The 18729-nt window shown below is 46.9% G+C and overlaps 1 protein-coding gene across 6 annotated transcripts in view; it reads left to right on the plus strand.

The window, feature by feature from the left end:
• The window catches only part of AUTS2 (activator of transcription and developmental regulator AUTS2), a 1132479-nt gene that overhangs the window by 835733 nt on the left and 278017 nt on the right, over positions 1-18729 (plus strand). The gene's annotated exons all lie outside the window — the stretch shown is intronic.

Here is an 18729-nt window from a genome sequence, read left to right on the forward strand (position 1 = left end):
TGCCGAAAGGAGAAGAGAGGGAGCAAGAAATTGAAAACTTGTTTGAAGAGATAATGACAATAAACTTCCCTAATCTGCTGAAGGAAATAGACATACAAGTCTAGGAAGCACAGAATCCCAAACAATATGAACCCAAAGAGGCCCACACCAAGACACATCATAATTAAAATGCCAAAATTTAAAGACAAAGAGAGAATCTTAAAAGCAGCAAGAAAAGAGCAGTTAGTTACCTATAAGGGAGTTTCCACAAGACTGTCAGCTGATTTCTCAACAGAATCTTTGCAGGCCAGAAGGGAATGGCAAGAAATATTCAAAGGGATGAATAGCAAGAACCTACAAGATTACTCTACCCAGCAAAGCTATCATTAGAATCAAAGGACAGATAAAGAGCTTCACAGACAAGAAAAAGTTAAAGGAGTTCCTCACCACCCAACCAAGATTGCATGAAATGTAAGAGGAAGAAGAGGAAAAAAAGAAAATATATGAACAATATAATGGCAGTAAATACATATCTATCAACAATTAAACCTAAAAAAACAAATAAGCAAGCAGAACAGGAACAGACTCATAGATACAGAGAACATTTTGATGGGAGGGGGGTTGCTGTCCCACCAACCTTTGTTGACCTCTCCCAGGCAGCTGTCCTGGATGAGGTTTTTAACCTGGTTTCACCTGGCTGCACATGTTGGCCTGTGGGCCCTGGAGCGTGAAGTGTGATTTGCTTAGGGCCCTGCAGCCTCGCCACCCCTGCACTGTCTCTGTTCAGCCTTCCTTGGGGCAGAGGCTGCCAGAGAGGCTTGGAGGTGAACTTCACAAAGTCACCTCCATGCCCCCAGGCAGATGTGAAGTCAGGTCTGTTTATTAAAGTCCCAGGTTTGTTTTTTTTCAAAACTAGGACTTCTCCAAAAAGTCCTTCTCCAAAAAGGACTATGTATGTGTGATACCACGTGTTTGCCCATGACAGTGACTGTGAGGGGTGAGTGTGCTGCTTTGGGGCTGACAAAACAACCATGCTTTCCCACTACTTCAGGCAGCAGGTGCATAGAGACTGCAGCCACTATCCCCAGGCTCAGCCTGCAGCTGGGCAACTGAGCCTTCGTGGCCTCATCTGGGAAAGGGGGTCACTTTGCCCACCTTATTGAGTGGAAAAAAGTGCTCCTGACCACGTGTGGTGCTGCGTAGCTACCACCTGAGTACAACAGTCAGAAATTAGGATGATTGTCAGTTCTCTTGCCTTTGTGTCCACACCTCAGCCATGTGCTCTCTCCAGGGAGGAAGGAGGGGCCCCATTCAGGCCTGAGGAGGGGCCGCTCTGAGTGCACCAGGGAGCTCAGTCACAAAACCACGCAGCAACCTCTTTTGTCCACATCTAAGTACAATGACAATGCGGTGGACTGGCAAGCATTTCATTTCCTGGTGAGGAGTGTGGCTTGGTGTCTAGTTTTTTCTACCATGTGTGTGGGGATGCGCCATGGCGAGGTGACACGCTGGTCTGTCTAATAGGGATGTGTCACAGAGATGCAGACGCGTCATTTAAAAAGACGATGCAATTTTATCTCTCTCTGATGATTAAAAGGCCCTTCAGAATCTTCCACGCAGTTCCGGGAAACCGCTTTGTGTTACATCCTGGGTGTGGAGAAGTGGCAATTAGCACAACACCCTGCTGCTTGCCTCCCCCCTCTTCTCAGTTTCCAGGGGCCCTTAGGACACCCTCCTCAGGGTTCTATGGAGTGAGGAAAGCCTGGAATAGGCTGAACACAGGGCCTGCCCGGGTGCAGATGAGCCCTTGACCCTATACTCTTCCCCGGCCCTGCCCCCCTCTGCAGATGCCCCTCCTTTGGGGGACCCAGGGGTGCCCAGGCTGCTGCCACACAGCCCAGCGCGGCCACAGAATGCTTCAGCTCACAGTGAAATGACTTCCTCTGCTTCGTGTAATTTAACCTGCCCACATTGCTAAACTTCCATATTACACGTTTCTGTCAGGATGTCAGAAGAAATGATAAACCTCCTTGAAACGGCCACCTGCATCACATGCCAAGAACCCCCGCACTGGGGCTCCCGGCCCAGGCTCTGGTCTGGTTCTGAGATTCTCAGCGTGGTCTCTCAGGTATAAAGAATCCCCCCTTCGTGACCCCTGGCTCTTGTTAGCTGATGGATGAGATCTTTTCTTAAGCTGACTCCCTTGTCTATTATGTTTTCAGAATTCAAGGTTTCTCTTCAGATTCTTGGATGACCGCCAAGTAGTCGGCTTTGTGAGTGGGTGAATCGTTCCTCTCTCTTCTCCTTGAACAGGAAGTCGCTGTTTTTTAGGGTGAAGGAAGGGGAGGTGCCTTTCACCTTCCTTTGTTGCTGTTTCCAGGCGGTCGGTGGAAGTTTATCCCTTGGCCCCTTTATGGGAATTGCTTCTCAGGGACCACACCTTAGGCCAGTGATGGCGAACCTTTTGAGCTCGGCGTGTCAGCATTTTGAAAAACTCTAACTTTGGTGCCGTGTCACATATAGAAATTTTTTGATATTTGCAACCATAGTAAAACAAAGACTTGAATTTTTGATATTTATTTTACATATTTAAATGCCATTTAACAAAGAAAAATCAACCAAAAAAATGAGTTCGCATGTCACCTCTGACACGTGTGTCATAGGTTCGCCATCACTGCCTTAGGCACAAGCCTGAACATAAGCAAAGCATTGCCTTGTTGGTGGGGCTGCATTTTCCTGCTGGACTGTGTCACTTAGAATTTGTTGTGTAGCTTCTTGACCAGGGTGCTTTTGCAACAGATTATAGTATGGCCACTGAGGGGGTGGCTCAGTGGTCATCTCTGCAGGGAGAGGCTGTGGGGAGCTTGGGAGCTGCCGTGGTGCAGGCAGGGAGAAGCCAGGAAGAGGTGGCTGCCGCCTATCTTTGCAGCTGCTCCCAGAACAGGGTTGTCAGAGCTACCCAAGTGTGCAGAGCGGCCAGTCCACACACAGGACAACTCAGGGCTCTTTACAGTAGCTAAGCTGTGTGTCCCCCTGAGGAGGGAGAGCTACACCTAAACGTGAGGAAGGACACAGGCCCTATTCCTGCCCTTGTTTGTAAACTTGTATTACGAACACCCCATTTTTCTGTGTGTAAGTCATTAGTCATGTGGCGCCTGTTTCCCCTGTGTTAGTTCTGACAGAACAGTTTTGTCCCTGAGTGGTCATTGGTGGTGGGATGTCTGCTGAGCATTCACGAAACTGAGGCACAACACGGTTCTTCTTGGTCAGGAGGACCCAGCACAGGCGTCCAGGGGAAATAGACGGGGATTTGTTCCCAGAAGGGTAGCTTCAATTCTGCGTGGAGACTGTGTTTCTCTGCAGAGTTCCCAGCCTGTTAGTGGACTTCCATGGACTTTAAGCACAAGCCACCAGGACAATAGCTGGGCTACAGGAGTCAGGGTTCAGAATGAGCCCTGGCTCTTTTAAAACTCTGGGTTGGCTGTGTCCAGAGGAGGCATTTTTACCCATGGTCTCAGTTACTTTTTGGGCCGCATCCCACAGCGTAACCTGAATCTAAACTCAGACAAGGCACTGTTTGTCTTGGACAACACAGCGCCCAGTCACCTGGGCTTCATTACCTGCAGAACTGAACTAATCGACACGGCACCCCAGGCTCCTGTACCGCTCAGAGGTGCTGGGCCAGGTACTGGAATGTGGCCTGGAGAGCCTCCTCGGAGTCCTCGGCAGATGGGCCACACCGCGGTGTCAGCGAGGCTCCCGGGTAAGCCAGGGGCAGCAAGGTGACTGAGTGGCAAAAATCCCTCACGGCTATGCCAGCCCCGCCCTCGCGTTCTCTTGTTGCTTCTTGACCACGAGTCCACTCTATAGGACAGGAAAATAAAGACTAAAGGAGAGGGGTGAACCTAACACTTAGCAATCACCCCCATGGGCCAGGTACCCTACAAGTGTTAGCTCAGTAAATCCTTACCAAGTGCACAAGAGGGATTTGCCACCTAAGTGAGGGTCAAAACCAGGAGTAGAAGCAGGACTGCCCAGTGCTGAAACCCAGGACGCTCCTGTACTGCGAGGTCTTCTCTCGATTCCACAGGAGTCTGTAAGCTGCGCTGTAGGAGGCCAGGGAGGGGCTGGTGAGGCTTCCCGGAAGCGATGGCAGCAGAACCATATCCTGAGCAGTGTCCAGCCTGAGCCGGGCAGCCTGGTACTGGAGAGGGGCAGCCTGGGCTTCTGAAGCACCTGGAATTACCTATCTGCTCATGCGCCGCGATTCAGTGTACTTCACCTATGTCTGCCTCCGTGTCCTTGTCTTTAAAGAGTCCATACCACAATATTTTAGTGGGAGAAAGTTTAGGAAGATGCCAGCAGGGTGCCTCGTCCATACATGGTCAGTCCTGCCTCTCTGTGCTCTGCGAAAGCACAGACTCATGGGATGGTCTGGTATGACCACAAAATCTGGAGGTTGGTACGCCTGGCAGGTAGTGAGCACTGGGTTAGGGATGGGGAGTGGCTAAGTGGTGGCAGGTAAGTCTAGGAAGGTGTTTTAGTGTCAGGTCATAAAAGACCTTGAAATTGTACTTGGTTAGTTTAGAGTTTTGGATTTGGTTTGTGGAGAAACAACATGATGAGATTTTCTTTAGGGGAACAGGATGGCAGCAATATGAGGGTTGAAAAGTCACCCTAAACATGGTGTTTAGTGTCATCCCATGTACTGAAGGGTTGCTGGTTTGATTCCCAGTCCAGGGCCTGCTAAGTGATGTTTCCCTCTTGAATCATTGTTTCTCTATCTTCCTCTCCCTCTCCCTCTCCCTTCCCTTCTCTCTTTGAAAATCAATAAAATATCTTAAATTTAAAAAAAAGAAAGAAAGTTTAGAGGCAGAAAAAGCAATCGTTTTCAAGTAGCATGGTGGCTATCACAACCCATCAGTACCTCAAACCATTAACAGTGGGAACGCCTTGAATTGCTAAAGAGATTTTGCTTCCAGAATATGTTTGTACTTACCTTCCGTCTTCATCTTTAAGCCATCCTTTGAGATTGAGAGGACACAGGTACTTTTCTGAATTATGTAGTACTGTGAGTTTGTCTGCCATTCAAGGCTGATTGTGGGCTCAGCATTTTAATCTGAGTCTCTGCATCCCCTCCCCAGGCTTCCCACGATCTCTTCTCACCAGCACATCCTTTTTGAGGTTGTACCTGGTTCTCTCCAAGGCTCTATGGTGGTCATGCCAGGGCTGATAATACATCATCAGTGTGGATAATGACAGTGATCATAGTCACAAGTAACACTTATAGAGCATTTACTTACTATATGCCGGAATTTGCTGCTGTTTTTGCCTTGCTTTGTATAATTATTATCTCTTCTTTACAATGGAGAAAATAGAGATGTAATGTGCTTACTTACCCAAGGGCACATAAGGAGGATAGAATCAGATGAGGTCACACCCTCCCTGGGTCTGGGGGCCCATCGGCCAGGTGATAAGTTGTCTGCCACTCCTCACCATCCTCCCTGAAGCCAGGGGGCAGGTGGGGGTTGTCAGAACATGGGGAGCCTGACCTGCTTCAACCTGAGTAGCTGGGTTATCTGTTTCATAGATTGGCTTTCCTCAGAACACTTTATTTAGAGAACATGTCCTCCCAATAGCGTTTAAAAATAAGGTTTTTTGAGAAAGTGATTAAAAAGTATGTAGATTGATAGACAGAAAACAGGCTGCCTGGATGGGATAGATGCATGGTAAAGCAAGTATTGCAAAATGCAAATGGTAGCCTATCAGCATTGGGTGTATGGGTGTTCGCTATAAAATTCTTTCCACTTCTCTGTGTTTGAAAACTTCCATAATAAAATGTCAAGGAAGAAACTGAGTAGATAATGTCTAAAGGCGCTTCCAGATCTTTTAAAATGCCATTTCTTAGGCTTCTATGTGCCTTTGTTGTGTCATTGTACAACTTTGGGGTATGTGGTCAACGTCCTAGTCATTGTTGGATCCTACCATTTAAAAAAAACAAAACTCTGCCGAAACCGGTTTGGCTCAGTGGCTAGAGCGTCGGCCTGCGGACTGAAAAGTCCCAGGTTCGATTCCGGTCAAGGGCATGTACCTGGGGCGGGCACATCCCCAGTAGGAGATGTGCAGGAGGCAGCTGATCGATGTTTCTCTCTCATCGATGTTTCTAGCTCTCTATCTCTCTCCCTTCCTCTCTGTAAAAAATCAATAAAATGTATTTAAAAAAAATAAAAATAAAAAAATAAAATAAAATAAAAAAAACAAAACTCTGCTGAGGAAAACAAAGGAATCAAGAGTCATTTTCTTCTCCACCGACCTGCTCCCAAACCTGGAATTCACAAGTGGGTTGGTTACAGACACTCCCGCTGGGAAGCTGTAGGCCTGTAGTTATCCAGATGAAAGATGGGTTTGGGTATAGAAACCCATCGCCTGTTTCAGAAGAGTGGTTGTTTGGGATCCGTCCCTAGCAGAGGCTTCCTGAGCGCCCCAGCCCAAATAAAGGCGTGGGGTTCGCATTTACTCTCATTGGCAGAGCCTTAGAGGAAGGGGTAAACACTCACCCAGTGAGATCTGGAAGCCTGTGGAAACCCTTCAGTCCTCGGGGACCTGGGATGCTGTGCTGGCCATAGCACTGTGTCACATGCAGTCTTCCCACTGAACACTCTCACCTCAGCTGAGCGGGAGGGTCGTGCCCCTTTCCAGGGCATTAGAGCAGTGGCGTCATGCACCACGAATAGACTTTATTCATCTTGTTATTAGAACAACCTTGCCAGCTCTTCCCAGGGACTTCATCGAGGAGTTTGCCAAACAATGATAAAGCAGCCTCTGGTGGCTAATAAGCTTGGCAGTGTCATTCATTGACAAGACCTGCGCTTGTCAATCTTGAGGCCATGGAAGTGGATCTCTTGTCTTTTCCTCTCTCCCCAAGCCTTCATCCACTGCTCTTCATAGATCAGCAGGCCCCATCCACATCAAGCACATCCCCCTCCTGTGTTCTTGTGTGCTCACCGAGTAACTCACCTTACTGAGCTGGTGTGAAAACAGCCCCTGGAAACACACAGGCAAGACAGCACAGAGAGGGAGTAGGAGCAGGAAGCCTGGCAGAGGGAGGGAGGGAGGGAGGGAGGGAGGAGTTTGCTCTGTTTAATTGGTTCTTCCACCTAATGGTAGTTTGTCAATTAAGGAGATACTTAGAGAAAGTGAAATTAATCCATATGGGTCAAAAGCAGCTATTAATTTTTAATCAAAACAAAATGTTGAACAGATTTGTAGCTCTGTTCAGAACAAATACACACGCCACCAGCCTCTTCCTGAAGGATTTGGGAGCACACACAGGAAGGGGCAGCTGATAGTTTAGAAAAGATGGGCCTCCTCATATGTCCCCTGCCACCCCTAAGTGAGTGGGCTGTGCAAAGCCACCTCCCTCTGTTTCTTCAGCATCTCTTGCATTCCCTGACAGACAGAAACACACATGGATGCTACTCCCAATTGGGTACGGCGCTTTGGGGTATTTCAGATAGTTTTAGGCATAACATCTGTCCTCCAAGAGCATCCAGTCTGGTGAGGAAACAGGAGGCATTTCAGAGTTCCTTCCAGAATTACTCAAAATGACATGTGATCCAAGTGCTACCATGTGTGCTAAACTGTATGAAGAAGAAGTGGCATTTGCTGAGCACTCGCTGTATGCCTCACATCTCTAAGCACATCCCAGGGACCAACTCCATTATCCTCTACAATGACACAGTGAAGTAGGCTTCACTTTTACTAACCCCATTTGAAAAGGAGGTCCCTGAGGCCCAGAAAGTTTAGGTAACTGGCCAGCATCCCTCAGCTAATAGATAGTCTGCTAGAGACCTGCATTACTCAGTACGATAAGAGCCACGCGGTCCCGAGAGAGCGGGCTAGGACAGTGATGAAGGCTCCTGGTGGGTATTAGAGGGTGAGTTGATTGTGGAAGGTGCCATGGAAAGGCAGGAGGGACAGTAATGAGCCCAGTTTGGGGGAAAGGAGTGAACTCTGGTACCTGGAAGGTAAGGTTGACCAGGTTCGATAGGTCTGGGTTCATTCACTTTCAGGATCTTGAATGCCAACGTCAGGACTTTCTATCTAAGTCATTCTGAAATGTCTGCACTGTCTATAGGTTGTTTCCCAGTGTGGGGAGGGTCTCATCTCCCCATTGCAGCACTTGGGCCTCAAGCCTTCTGTGTTATCCCACTTACCTCCTCTGCCTCCATCTGGCATCTTTCATCTCATTTATGACATTCTTAGCTCCTCTGTTCCCCTTTTATAAAAAGAGATAGAAAAGAAAAAAAAATCAAGAAGGTGCTCCACCTTCCTGCTCTGGCTCTTAGAGACTGAACTGAGTGAAGCTTCTTCAACCACCTTCTTGTCTCCAGCCCATTTGCCCTTGGATTTTAGAAGAAAGAACAGAGGACTTGCCCTCAGGGCACATTCTTCCGCCTCCACCTGCTAACAAGAAAGGCCTAGGACTGTTGTGTTTCTTGATGTCTAGAAATGATGCTATTTCGGGGCGGGGGGGGGGGGGGGGGAGTGGAAGGACTCTCTCCCAAGGGCACCTCTTCAGGCTACTGACACCTGCCAGAAACCTGTCCCAGGGGGACAAAACCTCTTATTTCCTGGGGAGAGAGCAGGCTGCCAGAGCAGATAACATGGGACCAGGCGCCAGGGCCTACAAAATCCCCTCACACTGGCCAGAAGCTGGGGGCATGTTGAAGAGGTACAATCCTTGGGTGTTTTCTTCTTTGCTCCCTAGGTGCTTTATAACTTTAAGGCATTAGCCTCTTTAAGGCATTGGGCTGACGATAATTGGTGGCAATTCGCTGGTAAATGCCAGTGGATTATGTCATGATATGGGGGGTAGAGGGCCATATGAGGAGATGATTCAGTCCTCATACTCTGGAGCAGTCTCGTAGGTGCTGTAGGAAACCAAGGATGTAATTGGGATCACCAGAGACTGGGCCCAGAAGTCCAGAGCTGAGGAGGGGCCTGAGTGCAGATGCTGTCCTTCCTGTGGGAGGCAGGCCGCAGCTGCCTGCACATCCTGGTTCGACCTAGAGGGAGTGGAGGAGATGGGCTGAGGGGGGCAGAGACTGTGGAGTCTGGAGCAGAGATCAGATCAGGGCAGCACAGCTGAGACCTAACATCTGGAAGAGGAGGTAGAAAGGAGGTTGATGGTACAGGTGGTGTTTTCCTCACGCCCTCCAGCCCGAAAGAGAGTGGAGAGCATGATGTAGCTTACTCGGTGGTTGGTGGTAAAAACCGGAATTTGGTTCTTCCCTGGCACGAGTGTTAGGCTCTGTGCGAGCTATGGGACCCATCTTGCACGTCTAGGAGAGCGAGGTTGCTCAGAGGAACACTCACCCAAACAAGAGGCCCTCATGCTGAGCGAGAGGAGGCCCTGCCGATGAGCTGTAGCGCCTGCTGCCATGGAAGAGATCATGTCGTGGGAGAAAGACATTTTTAGTGCCTGGTGATTGATATTAGATAATATTAATTATGTAGTAATTATATCCTTGCCCATCAATCTATAAATGCTCAGGACATTATAATAGTGAAATTCATATCTCCAACTAGCTTAGTTAATTGCATCTATCATTAGTGCATTCATTTATTCTTTCCCTTGTTATTTATTGATCAAAACCTACTGTGCGCTAAGTCATAAAGCAATAAACAAAATGGACATGTTCCCTGCCCTTAACATTTAGTGTAAAATACAGCCTTTAAAATCTCTACTTTTCTGCATTAAGATTTTCTCTGTGGAGAAATACATGATTAATTTTGTAGCTACTCCATGCACATATGAATGATATATATATATCTGTCTATTGTAGTAAGACTTGAAATATCTAGTAAATAAAATGTATTGATTTTAAAAAATAGTGTAAGACAAAGACACCAAGTAACAAATGAATGTGTGTGTGTGTGTGTGTATGTGTGTGTGTATACAGTTACAATCTTGAAAAGACCAATTGAAAGTCACTGTAGTATTTAGAGCAGGGACAGATATGATCTGATTTGTCCTTTAAAAGTCTGGCTCTGGATGCTGTGTGGAGTATGAACTGTGGGAGGCCAGAGCAAAGGCCAGCAGTTTGAAGACTTACAAATGTCCAGGTGAGCGAAGGTGACTCAGAGTAGGCAACTGTGGCGGTTGAGGTAACAAAAGGGGTCATGTTCATTTTGGCGATCAGATAAGCAAGATTTGACAGCTGATGGGAGATGATGTGAAACAGCTATCTTCTTCCTAGGTTGGTTGTGGGAACTAAATGAGATACTGTTGGCTTCATTTTTCAGACGAGGAAATAGAGCCTCTGAAGTGAGAGGGGAGAGCCTCTGGTTTCTCGCACACCATGCACCAGGCATGGAGCAGGGTTCGCAGAGCTGCATCTACCAGGAATCCAGGAAGTGTGAGCATCAAGGCACTCACTTGCCGGGACCTTCTCAGAAGCCCTGTGCCTAATCATACAGGCATAACTTTGTGTGTTTTTTCTTAGAAAGCGCTCCCCATACGTGTGTAAGCTCCAGTCTTCACAACACCCGTGTCTTCCTCTGGCTGAGTGCACGTGACTCTGTTGAACAGGCCTGAGCCTTGATGGGGTGGAGACGAGATAGAAGTCTGACCTGTTAGGCGAAGTAGGTGGGGTCACTGGGAGAGAAGCAAGCAGGGCGCCCTGTTGGAGGTGCGCACCCAGCACGGAGGTACACTTCCTTTGTGGCAGGCACTGGATGGATTTTTTTTCTTGCTATTATTTGATTTAATCCTGACAGAACTTCATGAGGTGAGCACTTTCATTATCTCCATTTTATATGTGAGGAAACTGAGCCTTAGTGAGATTAAATGAAGAATCTAAGTGGGTGAACTGGACTGGCATCTTGACAGGCCTGATTTAGAGGCCTGAGGCTATCCTTAATCTCTACTGCTGCAGGAATTCCTGTCCAAAGCCAGAACCTCTGATAGATACTTTTTTTCCCCCCAGTTTTATGGAGAATTGACATACATCACTGTATAAACTTAAGGCATACAGCATGATAGTTTGATTAACATATATTGTGAAATGATGACCCCAGTAGGTTCAGCCGACATCTGATAGATTCTTAACTTACCTTACATAACTTAACTTCAGTCTCCTAGATACAGTGGTCGGCAAACTCATTAGTCAACAGAGCCAAATATCAACAGTACAATGATTGAAATTTCTTTTGAGAGACAAATTTTTTAAACTTAAACTATATAGGTAAGTACATTGTTATTAACTTAATTAGGGTACTCCTAAGGCTTAGGAAGAGCCACACTCAAGGGGCCAAAGAGCCGCATGTGGCTTGCGAGCCGCAGTTTGCTGACCACAGTCCTAGAAGGACAAGAAGCATGGACTAATTCTGCCCTGCCCCCAAAATTGCTTAGTGAAGTAACAGCAAGAAAAAGTAATCTTCCTTCAGATGAGGGATTGAGGCCACATGTCACATGTGCCATAGATGATGACAAGATTCTGAGGGGTCTCAGATGTTTTCAGAGGGAGGGGAAGCCTCTAGAAGGCTCTCACCATATAAGAAATGTGATCTGATTTCGGGTTTTTAACGACTCATTCTGGAGGCCTGGCTGGCTGGCTCACTTGTTTGGAGTGTCATCTCATACACCAAAAGGTTGCACATGTTGTCCCCGGTCAGGCACATACCTAGGTTGCGGGTCCAATCCCTGGTCAGGACATATGGGAGGCAACCAATCCATGTTTCTCTCTGACATCAGTGTTTCTCTTTCTCCATCTCTAAATATCAATGAACATATCCTTGGGTGATGATTGGGAAAAAAAACAACAAAAAAAAAAACTCACTCTGGAGAACACCATAGGGTAGAGTAACCAGCTGGCTCTTCAGGCACAGTGTGAGATACAGATGGCTTAGCACAGTAGATGCAAAAATGGCCTAGAAGTTTTAGTGAAGATGTATCATAATATTGGCAAGAATGTTATTTGAGGGAAAGCTAGCAGTATTTAAATGCCGTATTGTATTTAGAATGACCAGTGGGGAATAGTTTTCATCCCCATGCCCCCCACCCTGCCTCAGTCTCTGAAGTCTGTTGGGATAAGGACCAGGTCGTCCGCAGAGCTCCCTGGGACCTCAGTCTCTTATTCAGCTGGTCCCACCTCACAGGCTCTGCACTAACTCACTTGGCAGAGAGAGAGGAGCTTCAGGGAACAGCTGCAGTACTTGGCCATCCAGACTCTGCTGTCAAGACTCAAAGCCCAGGAGGCATGGTAGAAGGAGGTGGGGATTCGATGGAAAGAAAGCTTCAGGGTCAAGGTGATCACTGGCTTCAGGGGTCTGAAGGTCTGTTTCATGGAGGAGATTAAATTCGGCCCCGGAGTTCGTACTGCAGCAAATTTCTGTTCCACGTAGAAAATACATTTCTTAGAGTCAGCACTGTTTAAACATGGACGGGGCCACACAGGACTGGAGGTGTGTAAACGGAGACTGGACAAGCTTCAGGCATGATTCTGTGGGGATTTACTCAGTGAACAGACACAAAGCTGCATCTGAAATGGGAACGAGGGTAGGAATGAGAGAATCATGCGGATCAAAGGGCAGCAAAAGAGGAGCCTGTGGGCGATGGGTAAGGTCTTTAGCTCCAACCCCAAAGGGAGTAGCCACATTGGGTTGATCCTCCGCCCCTTCCCCCCATTTCTCTTGCTCTCCAGCCAAACCAGGAACAGTCGGCATTGTCTAGTAGTCTGTGTCAGAAATGCGGGCCGTGGGGAGCTGACCCCCAGCAGTGTGTTCTCAGCCTGTGAATTTCCTGGATGTCTTCACAGGGAGTCATTCTTGGGGAAGGGCAGGCTGGAAATAATATAAGGAGATCAAGAAGGAAGTCAAGCAAGTGACACCTTTAAACAGGCGCAGCAAGGCGGGCTCTCCCCCCGGGACAGTCAGAGGTATGCGAGCTGTAATTAACCCAGCAGCCCACTGGATGTGTCTATTGCGCTGCACAAAGGCTGTTGAAAGAAGGATTCTTGAAGAAAGAGGTTCCCATTCAAATGGTATTTGAGGAAGTCCCTTGTTGGATATACTGTTTCGAGAGTCTATGGCTGTAATCAACAAAACATGACCATTCTTTCATGCAGGTTTTCCTTATGACTTTCCTAGTCCTGCTCTTGAAAAAGAAAAAAAGGCACCAAGCATTGGCTGGGGGTAGGCTGGGGAGATAGTGAGGGAGTCTAGGGCTGGAATTTAAATTAAGGAATTTGGTTTCCTTCTTAAAGTATCTTGAAAACATTAAAGGAGCAGGTATGTTATTCATACATTCAGATTCTGAGACATGTAAGAGAAGTGTCAGTGTTGTGTCCAAATACCCTAAAACTACTGTGTTAATCCAGCTTCAATTCTAATTAGTATTTCAGGGAATGTGCTTATATTTAGAGGAAACAGAGTGGGCAGGGGTGCAATATTAAATACGGTCACAAAAGGTGTCACTTAAGCAAAGATCTGAAGGAAATGAGACATGGTTGTATGGGGTGGGAGGCAATACTCCAGACAAATTGTGCAGGAAATGCAAGGCCCTGAGGTAGGAGCGCATGTAGTGTGTTTGAGGAATAGCAAGCTGGCCAGTGAGGTTACAGTGGAGCGAAGCAGGGCAAGAGCAGTGTGGGATGAGGGTGGAGGCTCTCAGCTCAGTTAAGGCTGCCCTGAAAGAAGCACCTATTCATCCGGACCAGGAGAATGGGGTGTGTGCGTGTGAACCTGGAGGAACGGGGTGTGTGCGTGTGACTGATTGCTGGGCATCTGTCTCTGGGCAGGTGTACCACAACATTGTTTAAAATCATCACCAGCCAGTAAAAGTGTACCAGCCAGCTAGTGGGGACAAGAACGCTAGCACTGCAGTGCAGGAAGCTTTGTTTAAAAGGGTCAAGGAAACTCATCTTCCATAATCAGGATTTCAACACACTGGTCTGCATTTTTAGGGCAATATATCCGTAAGTAGAAACAGGCATATCTGGAGAAAAACATCAGTTTCTGAGGTCTGGCCAGCTCCTGTTCTTACCCCTCTGTCATCTCGGATTGGATTAGACGTCACAGAAAGTGCCTCAGATTCTTGTTTCATGTTAAGGTTAACCCCTCCCATTGAAGAGCATCCTTGTGGAGCTCAGTGGAGAGAAATTAAATTTCTCTCAGCAGAGCTATGGCACTGACTCAGGTATCAAGGGGGCGACATCAGTAAACTTCATTGGCTACAAGACGCATGTCCTTCCCGGGGCTCTGTCGCTCACTTGGCTCTTTCCAACCCCAGTCTGATCCTTCCTTTTACTGTAATGCAGTTAGACAACCTAGTTATTCAGGCAGAGACTTCTCTGGTTTTCATTATCCCCGAATAACATTTGATGCTGAAATAGGACAGACGGGAAGGAGGGGGAGGGGGGGGCAAGCATTTTTCACAGCTTGTGTGAAATGCTTAATATTTGAAAGTCTTTAAAATATACTGTACACACACATTCCAATTTTATAAGACTAACATAACATGTTCAAAAGTTTTATGAATTTCAGCATGTAACCGGAGTCAACCTTAGCCTGTTTTAAATAAGCCATAATGGCCTGGCAACAAACCTGCAGCGTTAGCAAATCCCTCCTCTGTTTATGAGCAGCCATTCCTCACCAGGTCACTACAAAATGCAGTTTTATCAGTTTCTGTGAACTCGGAGTCGGTCTGTGTGCTGCTTTCAGCATGATTCTGGCTTCAAGAGCACAAAACCAAGGGCATCATGATGAGGTGAGACTTTGTTTTGATTTTAACGAAATGGCATGAATCGGAGTTGCTTAAGAATACGTCCAGGCCTCTCATATCCTGTTGGGGAGGCTGGGCCCTATTAATGCCTTCCATAAGCACAGGGCCACACAGGCTCAGCAGGCTCCCCGCTTCTCGCTGGAGCATGGAGGCGCTCAGAGACCAGAGGATGTACTTTGACTTCCTCAAAATGGAAGCCCCTCCAGTGATGCTTTTTTCAATATGTGTTTATTGATTTTTAGGGAAAGGGGAAGGGAGAGGGAGACAGAAACATTAATGATGAAAGAGAATCATTGATCAACTGCCTCCTGGGGATTGAGCCCACAACCCGAGCATGTGCCCTGACCAGGAATCAAACCAGGACCTCTTGGTTCATAGGTCCATGCTCAACCACTGAGCCACACCAGGTAGGCTGTTGTCATTTTGTTGACAGCATAAGGGAAAAGAGGTCAGTGCCCCTAACTAAATGGTCAGGTACTGCACGCTTAAAAATTCGTGCGGCACCGGGGCTGAAAATCGCGGTCATCAAGTAATCTTTCTGTCTTAGAACACTGCCTTCAGCAGCATCCTACTTAACATTTAGAGCCCACTCCACATCCGTGGAAGCTTGGGCTTTTGTAGGTCTTTATTGTACCAGCCTTCTGACCTTTTGAGATAAAGAATATGTAAGTATAATCACCATGGAGGCATATAAGACCCCCTGTATGTACCTCGTTCATCCATCCTGTTTAGGGGAGACACAGTTCAGGCTGGGCAGTCCAGGTTAAGCCCTTGTTCACGATCATGGTTTTATAGCCTCTGGTTATATTCCCACTCAGTGAGTGATGTCCCCAGAGACATCAGGACTCAGGCAGGAAAACTCGCTTAATTAGGACCCACTGTGGGGAACCAGGAAACAGATCTTAAAATGCTTTATGGCGGAAGCTGTTGATCAGGAAGCGGGATGTTTTCTTTCCCTCGGTGTAGCTCAGTCTCCAGCTCCTTTGGGGAGATCTGGGGCCTGTCTCCCTCTCCCCTGGAATGGAGCCTGGTTCCCCGGGCAGGCAGTGACATTTATACCTGCTTTTTAATTTGTTTGTTGTTCTCTTTTTGAAGATGTGAGTGGCAGACCTTAAGCCCCTGGAATCTGCCTGGAGGCCTGGTGTGTGGAATGTTTGCTGGTCTGATGTGTGGAGGACGCCTGCCCACACTCTGCCCCTTGGCTAGATAGCAAATTATTAGAGTTTGTCTTTTAGGCAGACAAACCTTACCTGTCCCTCCTGTGCAAACTTTGCAGTTGGGGAGGAGGGTTATAAATGTTGTGAGTGAAACTGGAGCCAGCCCTTGCTGGCCTTCATGCTCAGCTCAAGTCCTTCCGATCCGTGAAGTCCCCCGCCAGATGTGATCTTCCCCCTCCATGAAACCGTAGCGCTTTCTGCACTCCTGTTATCCCTCATAATGTTGACTGCTTTTATTTCCAGTTAGTGCTTTTCACCCTAGTGTTATGAGCTCCATTTAAGGATGTAAATGGCTGGGACCACATCTTCTACTTGGTTATTTCTCCCACAGCACTCAGTCATTAATAAACTTGGTTAATTTTCCCCACAGTGCCTCACTTATAGTGGTGTTCAATTATAACTTTTTAACTAAGTTCTTTGAAAAGAAATATGCTATTACTCAATAAATGGCTGTGCTGAATGCTTCAAGGAACACAGGAAGCATAAATGAGACACCCTACCCTGAAGGAATTTATAGTCTAATTGGGGATAAGAGGTATTAGACAAAACTGCATGAAAAGTCAATAATACCGTTTTAAACAGGATCTATGCCAATGATCATGATCATGAGAATTTGCATTATCTTTTCCCATTCCCATAAGGACTCTGAAGTAGATGGCACCCAGCACTCTCTGTTCCCTTGTCCATAGAGTGAGGCCAAGTGACTGGCCCAAAGCCATAGGTAGGGGGCGCTTTGACAGTTCTGTGTGCCCAGTGGGAGGTCCCACCGTGTTCCAGGGACTCAGGGCTTCTCCTCTTCCTCTCCGTCTCATTGCTCAGATGGCCACTTACTGCCAACCCTACAGATATATCAGGGGAGATTAACTGTATTGCTCACCACCATTAAAATAAAAGACAAAGTCTTTGAGCAGAGATGACACTTTGGTGTTTGAATCCGAAAGGAATTGTGCAAAGACAGTTAGTCCCCTCACCCCATGCGTAAGTAAACTAGAGGTATCCTGTGCTAGCAGTTCGTTATAATGGCATAAAAGTACATGTAAGTTTTTTTGAGGCATGTGTCAAATGGACTGTCCTCAGAGGTTTTAAAGAAGAGAGGACGATCCCATCTGGTTTATATGCCCACCCTCACGAGGCCAGAGGCTGGAGCACTGACCTTCCGAGGTGCTCAGACTACGGTACATCCACTTGTATCACCATTGATACTGGAGTTGTCTCTGGAGTTGCAGACCTGGTACAGTTCTGACTCTGCCACTTACCAGGTTTTGTAGATTTCAGCAAGTTAGTTAACTTCTCAGAGCCAATTTCCTGATTTGTAAAATGCCTATCTCAAAAAGTTTAATGATTGAATATGGTGAGTGTAGGCCACAGTGCCTAATTGTTCTCGATAAACTGTGGTGGTTGGGAGTATGTTGTTATATCCCTTTCTGAGCCATACAACTTGAATTTACACTGGGAGCTGGAGAGCCCGAATTCTTCCCCAAAGGGGGACAATTTAAATGAATCAAAATAGCCTCTTCCTGCGTTCAGGGAAGATGCCAGGGCTTTTCTGGGATTCCTGTAAGTCCTCTAGGATATGCTGTGTGGATAAAAACCTAGCTTTTTTGACCTGTGGAAAGAAATTGCTGTCTAAGAACACAATTTATGTTGACCTCCGAACACCCTTCGACAGTTGTAAGCTGGCTCTGGCCCTTTTAAGAACAGTGGTGTCCTCTCTGTAGAAAACACTTCTTTCAAATGAATCTGTAGTTACTCTTCTTTCCCAGCCATATTTTTCAGTTAGTTACCAACAGCTGGATCAGTGAGGGATGGTGACATAGCCAACATTAATCCAATATAGACAAGCTCCAAGATCATCTGTTTTCTCATTTGAAGAAAGACAAGCATGCCAAGTCTCCCTGCCCATTCCCAGCCAGGGACAAGAAATGACAGGTCGTGGGAAGAGACGAACACACAGCTAGTCCAAGTCCCTTTTCAACCCTCCTCAATTACTGGGAGGAAACTCTGAGTGTCTTCTTCAAGGTTAAGTTCCCTGGAGGCTGATGGGCCCTGGCCTGAGGCTGTGCACTCGGCACCGAGGGCATCCTCAGACGCGCCCTCTGCTCAAGGGATCACTGCCCTCCCATTACTCCACTGGCACGTACCTGATTTGGTTGACATTTCCATAATTAATTTATAACAGCAATAACCCTGAGATGAGCCTATTTATAGGTTTATGCAAGCTGGGTAAGAATATTAAATCTTGGGTCATTAACATACTTAAAGTACTTGGGAGAGTTTTCTGATTGTCAAATGATATAATCAAAAGGCCTCCAACCTTAGTGTGTACCTCCTTTACCAAGCTCAGAAACAACAAAACAGCAAAAAATAAGCATACACCCTTCTCAACCAGCAAAGTTGCTAGGTTACCATGGGGGGAAAGGTTGTGGTTCACTATCCTGCTTTTCTACCTCCTTCAAGCTTGACCTGGGTCAGCGGTGGTGGTCTGAGAGCCCAGCAGCTGCTGGCCTACACAGGGAGGATCCCTAAGACATGGTCCTGACCCTGATTAAGTAGCAAGTGTGGTACCAAAAGTCCAGCAGGGAGAATTGCTGTGACCCCCACAGCAGCAGAGATGAGAGTGTGAGAAGGGCAACCTTTATGTGAACGGATATTATGACTTGGATTGCTCTGTGGGCCCAACCTTATTTCCTTTTTTCCTTTTTATGTTCTGTTGTTCTGGTTGTTAGCCTTTTTGAAAAATAACATGTG

This window comes from Myotis myotis, unplaced genomic scaffold (assembly GCF_014108235.1).
Source record: "Myotis myotis isolate mMyoMyo1 unplaced genomic scaffold, mMyoMyo1.p scaffold_m19_p_5, whole genome shotgun sequence".
Classification (NCBI taxonomy): Eukaryota; Metazoa; Chordata; class Mammalia; order Chiroptera; family Vespertilionidae; genus Myotis; species Myotis myotis.